Source organism: Hylobates moloch, unplaced genomic scaffold (assembly GCF_009828535.3).
Source record: "Hylobates moloch isolate HMO894 unplaced genomic scaffold, HMol_V3 SCAFFOLD_5, whole genome shotgun sequence".
Lineage (NCBI taxonomy): Eukaryota > Metazoa > Chordata > Mammalia > Primates > Hylobatidae > Hylobates > Hylobates moloch.
Window position 1 is genome coordinate 78,822,431 of NW_026652280.1, and position 7,846 is coordinate 78,830,276.

A 7,846-nucleotide genomic window follows, 5' to 3' on the forward strand; every position below is an offset into this window, starting at 1 on the left:
TTGGCTCCTGTGTAGTTTTGACATGCTCCACCCCACCCTCCCCTTTTTAGCACTTTCATATTTTCTGGAACTACAAGATTCTTCATGTTATTTCACCTGCTACAGACCTAGAATTTTCATTTCTTCAGGGAGCTCTGGTTTCTTTATTTAGAGAACTATGTTTAAAAAACCTGACCTGGAGGCAAGATATGCTCATTGCTACTGTATGTCACTGCTTTTAGGCCCTCTCAGGGGACAAAGCTAAGAAGTATATGCATGTACACTGACCCATGCACACACATGACTATATTTATTATCATATGTATGTATGTATGTATCTATCCATCTCTCTCTCTCCATCATGAATTCCTACTGATAAATTCCACTCAAATATGGCCACACAGGGTCCATTCTAGCAACCTCTCATCCTTGCTTATTTATAACCTGTTTTCTGAATATAATAAATCTGGCAACAATTTCCACAATTTATTTCCTTACCTGTTTGACATTAGTATACATGTAAATTCATTTCAGAATTGCTAACCAGTATTTTTGTGAGAAATAAATTTACCACCTACAGTACACTGTTTGTGTACAGTTCTTTTTATCCTTAGCTTTAAGGTATGCAGTCAAAGTAGTTGTTTTTTATAGATACTTAGGCCAGCTCCTTTTAACCTCTACCTCTTTCAGTGAGGTTGGCATGCATTTCTAATGTTGTTTAACTTATTTTTCACAGTTTAAATTTCATCCTGCGTTCCATAGTTATCTTGGTTAATTTTTATTTTAAAGTAGCATACAGTAAAGTTCATTATTTGCAAAACATCATTCTATCAGTTTTAACAAAACATAGAGTTATGTATCCACAGTACCATACAAAGCAGTTTCATCATCCTAAGAGTTCCCTTCTGTAATCTCTTGAAAATCAACTTCTCTCCCCACCCCAAACTCTGGTAACAACCAAACTATTTTCCATATTAATTGATATATAGATATAGTCTTTTCATATGATATTCTGGAAAATACTTTATCTATATATCTATTCTTATGGAGGCAGTAGGGTGAGAAGGAGTGAAGGCAGAGATCCAGTCATAAAGCAACGGGTGTTATGGAATGGATTTCAGAGGATGGTGATACTACTAACAATGCCAATTTGAAAGGTCACTATGGCTGCATTATGAATAACAGCTTTGAGAGGGGTGGTACATAAGTGAATATGTAATATGTAAAAAAGAAACCCAGTAAGAATGGTATTAACAGTGTAAAGTTGGACAATAATATGAGCTTGGATAACTGCTGTGCCAGTGAGAATCAAACAAGTATGCAAAATCAAGATAGTTTTAGAATTGGGAAAATTTGACACAAAAATGATGGTGTTAGGAAAGCTAGACATTCACATGCAAAAAAGTGATATTGCACCCTTATACCATATACACAAATTAACTCAGAATGAATTAGAGACTTAAATGTAAGATCTGAGATGATGAAAATTCTAAAAGAAAACATAGGGAAATCTCCTTGACATTGGTCTTGGCAATACTTTTTTTGATAAGACACCAAAAGCACAGGCGACAAAAGCAAAAATAAATAAGTGGAGTCACATCAAACTAAAAAGTTTCTGCATAGCAAAGGAAACTAACAAAATGAAAAGTCAATATATAGAATGGGAGAAAACATTTGCAAGCCATTTATCTGATAAGAGGTAAATATGCAAAATATGTAAGGAACTCCTACAATCCGGAAAAAAACCCCACATAAACTTATTTTAAAAAATGGGCAAATTACCTGAATAGACATTTTTCTAAAGAAGACATACACGTGGCCAACAGCTATATAAAACATGCTCAACATTACAAATTACTAGAGAAATACAAATCAAAACCATAATGAGCTGTCACCTCACAGCTGTTAGAACAGCTATTATTAAAAAGACCAAAGATAGCAAGTGTTGGCCAGGGTATAGAGAAAAGTGAACACTTGTACACTGTTGGTAGGAATATAAATTGGTACAGCCATAGGGAAAACTGTACGGGGATTTCTCAAAAAGTTAAAAATAGGTCCAGCAATTCCACTTCTGGTATATACCCAAAGGAATTGAAATCAGTGTGCTGAAGAGATATCTGTACTCCCATTTTCATTGCAGCAATATTTACAATGGCCAAGATATGGAAACATCCTAACTATCCATGAACAGATAAATGGATAAAGAAAATGTGGAATACATATATAATGGAATATATTTTTTAGTGATAAAAAGGAAGGAAATCCTTCCATTTGTGATAACATGAATGGAACTGGAAGTCATTATTCTAAGTGAAATAAGCTAGGCACAGAAAAACAAATACTGTATGAGCTCACTTATTTGTGAAACCCAAAAGAATTGAACTAATAAAAGCAGAGAGTAGAACGATGATTACCAGAGACTGGGGAGCAGGGGACGGGAGGGAATTTTGGCTAAAGGGCACAAAACTTCAGTTACAAGATGAACAGGAGCTTTTGAGCAGCGAGATCCAGGGACAGAGTCTCAGCTTCCTGCCGCCGCTGCTGCTGCCTAGAGACTGCTGAACCCCTGTCCATCTACTTCCACCTACTCCGGACACAGAGCATCCAGTCATAGATAAAAATGAACTGGTTCAGAAGGACAAACCGGCGAGCAGGCTGAGCAATATGATGATACTGCAGTCTGCATGAAGTCCGTAACTGAGAAAGGAGGCGAATTGTCCGGTGAGGAGAGGAATCGTCTTTCAGTTCCTTATAAAAATGTTGTAGGAGTCTGTAGGTCATCTTGCAGGGTCATCTCAAGTATTGAGCAAAAGACAGAAGGTGCTGAGAAAAAACAGCAGATGGCTTGAGAATACAGAGAGAAAATTGAGAAGGAGCTAAGAGATATCTACAATGATGTACTATGTACTATGTCTTTTGGAAAAGTTCTTGATCTCCAATGCCTCAGAAGCAGAGAGCAAAATCTTCTATTTAAAAATGAAGGAGGGCCGGGTGCGGTGGCTCACGCCTGTAATCCCAGCCGTCTGGGAGGCCGAGACGGGTGGATCACGAGATCAGGAGTTCGAGACCAGCCTGGCCAATATGGTGAAGCCCTGTCTCTACTAAAAATACAAAAATTAGCCGGGCGTGGTGGCACGCGCCTGTAGTCCGAGCTACTCAGGAGTAGCTGCCTCAATGGCAGCAGAATCGTTTGAACCCGGGAGCTGGAGGTTGCAGTGAGCTGAGGCTGTGCCATCGCACTCTAGCCTGGGGGACGGAGCAATGCTCCATTTCAACAACAACAACAAAAAGGAGACAACTATTTTTACTTGGCCTGAGGCTGCTGCTGGTGATGACATGAAAGGGATCCTAGATCAGTCACCACAAGCATACCAAGAAGCTTGTGAAATCGCCAAAAAGGAAATGCAACCAACAGATCCTATCAGATTGGGTCTGGCCCTTAACTTCTCTGTCTTCTATTATGAGCTTCTGAACTCCCCAGAGAAATCCCATTCACTTGTAAAGGCAGCTTTTGATGAAGCCCTTGCTGAACTTGATACATTAAGTGAAGAGTCATACAAAGACTGCTTGCTAATGCAGTTACTGAGAGACAACTTGACATTGTGGACATTGGATACTCAAGGAGATGAAACTGAAGCAAGAGGAGGAAAAAAATTAACCAGCCCTCCAACTTTTGTCTGCCTCATTCTAAAATTTACACAGTAGACCGTTTGTCATCCATGCTGTCTCACAAATAGTTTTCTGTTTAGCTTTATGACAGGTTTATGTTTATTGCAGCAATATTCAGAATGGCCAAGATATGGAATTTCTATTTAAATTTTGATATTTCCCATGTGGTTTTTATGTTTAATATTAGAAGATTAGAGCCAGTCAACATTTAGGGAGTTATCTGTTTTCATCTTGAGATGGCAAATATGGGGATGTGGAATTTTTATACAAGTTATAAATGTTTGGCATAGGACTTTTGGTACATTGTGACTTCACAATGGCCAGAGTTAAAACTGCTTCCATGTCTGAGTGAAGAAAACTGCCTACATATTGATTTGTCCTCATGGGGAATAAAAGGGATAATTTGTTCCAGTCACAGATATAGTAACTGTGGGTACTTTAAGGTTTGGAGCACTTACAAGGCTGTGGTAGAAACAGATATGCTATGGATACCACATGTTAAACCACGTATATCTGCAGAATACTCAACTTCAACGTGCACACCTTTGACTACAGCTGCAGAGGTGTTCCTTTAGACAAAGCTGAGACCAATTTACTCTGGATATGGGCAGAAGTGGTTTATATTCCGTATTTGTAAAGTTCACTGCTGTTTGCTTTCATTATTTTTGCTACGCTCATTATCTTTGTATTTAAATGTTTTAGGCAACCTAAGAACAAATGTAAAAGTAAAGATGCAGTAAAAGTGAATTGCTTGATAGTCATTACTTCATGTACATCAAGCAAATCAGTCAAATTAAAAGAAAACATGTGTATTTAATTTTTATTTTTTAATTTAATTTTATTTTTTCTTTTTTTTTATTATACTTTAGGGTTTTAGGGTACATGTGCACAATGTGCAGGTTTGTTACATATGTATCCATGTGCCATGTTGATTTCCTGCACCCATTAACTCGTCATTTAGCATTAGGTGTATCTCCTAATGCTGTCCCTCCCCCCTCCCTGCACCCCACAACAGTCCCCGGAGTGTGATGTTCCCCTTCCTGTGTCCATGAGTTCTCATTGTTCAATTCCCACCTATGAGTGAGAACATGCGGTGTTTGGTTTTTTGTCCTTGCGATAGTTTACTGAGAATGATGTTTTCCAGTTTCATCCATGTCCCTACAAAGGACACGAACTCATCATTTTTTATGGCTGCATAGTATTCCATGGTGTATATGTGCCACATTTTCTTAATCCAGTCTATCGTTGTTGGACATTTGGGTTGGTTCCAACTCTTTGCTATTGTGAATAGTGCCACAATAAACATACGTGTGCATGTGTCTTTATAGCAGCATGATTTATAGTCCTTTGGGTATATACCCAGTAATGGGATGGCTGGGTCAAATGGTATTTCTAGTTCGAGATCCCTGAGGAATTGCCACACTGACTTCCACAATGGTTGAACTAGTTGACAGTCCCACCAACAGTGTAAAAGTGTTCCTATTTCTCCACATCCTCTCCAGCACCTGTTGTTTCCTGATTTTTTAATGACGGCCATTCTAACTGGTGTGAGATGGTATCTCACTGTGGTTTTGATTTGCATTTCTCTGATGGCCAGTGATGATGAGCATTTCTTCATGTGTTTTTTGGCTGCATAAATGTCTTCTTTTGAGAAGTGTCTGTTCATGTCCTCTGCCCACTTTTTGATGGGGTTGTTTGTTTTTTTCTTGTAAATTTGTTTGAGTTCATTGTAGATTCTGGATATTAGCCCTTTGTCAGATGAGTAGGTTGCAAAAATTTTCTCCCATTCTGTAGGTTGCCTGTTCACTCTGATGATAGTTTCTTTTGCTGTGCAGAAGCTCTTTAGTTTAATGAGATCCCATTTATCGATTTTGGCTTTTGTTGCCATTGCTTTTGGTGTTTTAGACATGAAGTCCTTGCCCACGCCTATGTCCTGAATGGTATTGCCTAGGTTTTCTTGTAGGATTTTAATGGTTTTAGGTCTAACATATAAGTCTTTAATCCATCTTGAATTAATTTTTGTATAAGGTGTAAGGAAGGGATCCAGTTGCAGCTTTCTACATATGGCTAGCCAGTTTTCCCAGCACCATTTATTAAATAGGGAATCCTTTCCCCATTTCTTGTTTTTGTCAGGTTTGTCAAAGATCAGATAGTTGTAGCTATGCGGCATCATTTCTGAGGGCTCTGTTCTGTTCCATTGATCTATGTCTCTGTTGTGGTACCAGTACCATGCTGTTTTGGTTACTGTAGCCTTGTAGTATAGTTTAAAGTCAGGTAGCGTGATGCCTCCAGCTTTGTTCTTTTGGCTTAGGATTGACTTGGCGATGCGGGCTCTTTTTTGGTTCCATATGAACTTTAAAGTAGTTTTTTCCAATTCTGTGAAGAAAGTCATTGGTAGCTTGATGGGGATGGCATTGAATCTATAAATTACCTTGGGCAGTATGGCCATTTTCACGATATTGATTCTTCCAACCCATGAGCATGGAATGTTCTTCCATTTGTTTGTATCCTCTTTTATTTCATTGAGCAGTGGTTTGTAGTTCTCCTTGAAGAGGTCCTTCACATCCCTTGTAAGTTGGATTCCTAGGTATTTTATTCTCTTTGAAGCAATTGTGAATGGGAGTTCACTCATGATTTGGCTCTCTGTTTGTCTGTTATTGGTGTACAAGAATGCGTGTGATTTTTGTACATTAATTTTGTATCCTGAGACTTTGCTGAAGTTGCTAATCAGCTTAAGGAGATTTTGGGCTGAGACAGTGGGGTTTTCTAGATATACAATCATGTCATCTGCAAACAGGGACAATTTGACTTCCTCTTTTCCTAATTGAATACCCTTTATTTCCTTCTCCTGCCTGATTGCTCTGGCCAGAACTTCCAGCACTATGTTGAATAGGAGTGGTGAGAGAGGGCATCCCTGTCTTGTGCCAGTTTTCAGAGGGAATGCTTCCAGTTTTTGCCCATTCAGTATGATATTGGCTGTGGGTTTGTCATAGGTAGCTGTTATGATTTTGAGATATGTCCCATCAATACCTAATTTATTGAGAGTTTTTAGCATGAAGGGTTGTTGAATTTTGTCAAAGGCCTTTTCTGCATCTATTGAGATAATCATGTGGTTTTTGTCTTTGGTTCTGTTTATATGCTGGATTACATTTATTGATTTGCGTATGTTGAACCAGCCTTGCATCCCAGGGATGAAGCCCACTTGATCATGGTGGATAAGCTTTTTGATGTGCTGCTGGATTCGGTTTGCCAGTATTTTATTGAGGATTTTTGCATCAATGTTCATCAAGGATATTGGTCTGAAATTCTCTTTTTTGGTTGTGTCTCTGCCAGGTTTTGGTATCAGGATGATGCTGGCTTCATAAAATGTGTTAGGGAGGATTCCCTCTTTTTCTATTGATTGGAATAGTTTCAGAAGGAATGGTACCAGTTCCTCCTTGTACCTCTGGTAGAATTCAGCTGTGAATCCATCAGGTCCTGGACTCTTTTTGGTTGGTAAGCTATTGATTATTGCCACAATTTCAGAACCTGTTATTGGTCTCTTCAGAGATTCAACTTCTTCCTGGTTTAGACTTGGGAGGGTGTATTTGTCGAGGAATTTATCCATTTCTTCTAGATTTTCTAGTTTATTTGCATAGAGGTGTTTGTAGTATTCTCTGATGGTAGATTGTATTTCTGTGGGATCGGTGGTGATATCCCCTTTTTCGTTTTTTATTGCATCTATTTGATTCTTCTCTCTTTTCTTCTTTATTAGTCTTGCTAGCGGTCCATCAATTTGGTTGATCTTTTCAAAAAACCAGCTCCTGGATTCATTAACTTTTTGAAGGGTTTTTTGTGTCTCTATTTCCTTCAGTTCTGCTCTGATTTTAGTTATTTCTAGCCTTCTGCTAGCTTTCGAATGTGTTTGCTCTTGCTTTTCTAGTTCTTTTAATTGTGATGTTAGGGTGTCAATTTTGGATCTTTCCTGCTTTCTCTTGTGGGCATTTAGCGCTATAAATTTCCCTCTACACACTGCTTTGAATGTGTCCCAGAGATTCTGGTATGTTGTGTCTTTGTTCTCGTTGGTTTCAAAGAACATCTTTATTTCTGCCTTCATTTCATTATGTACCCAATAGTCATTCAGGAGCAGGTTGTTCAGTTTCCATGTAGTTGAGCGGTTTTGAGTGAGTTTCTTAATCCTGAGTTCTAGTTTGATTGC

The 7,846-nt window shown here is 38.5% G+C and overlaps 1 pseudogene; it reads left to right on the top strand.

Annotated features, from left to right (window-relative positions):
* Window positions 1-2,556: 2,556 nt before the first annotated feature.
* LOC116467872 (14-3-3 protein zeta/delta-like) lies at window positions 2,557-3,684 on the top strand (annotated as a pseudogene).
* Window positions 3,685-7,846: the final 4,162 nt, after the last annotated feature.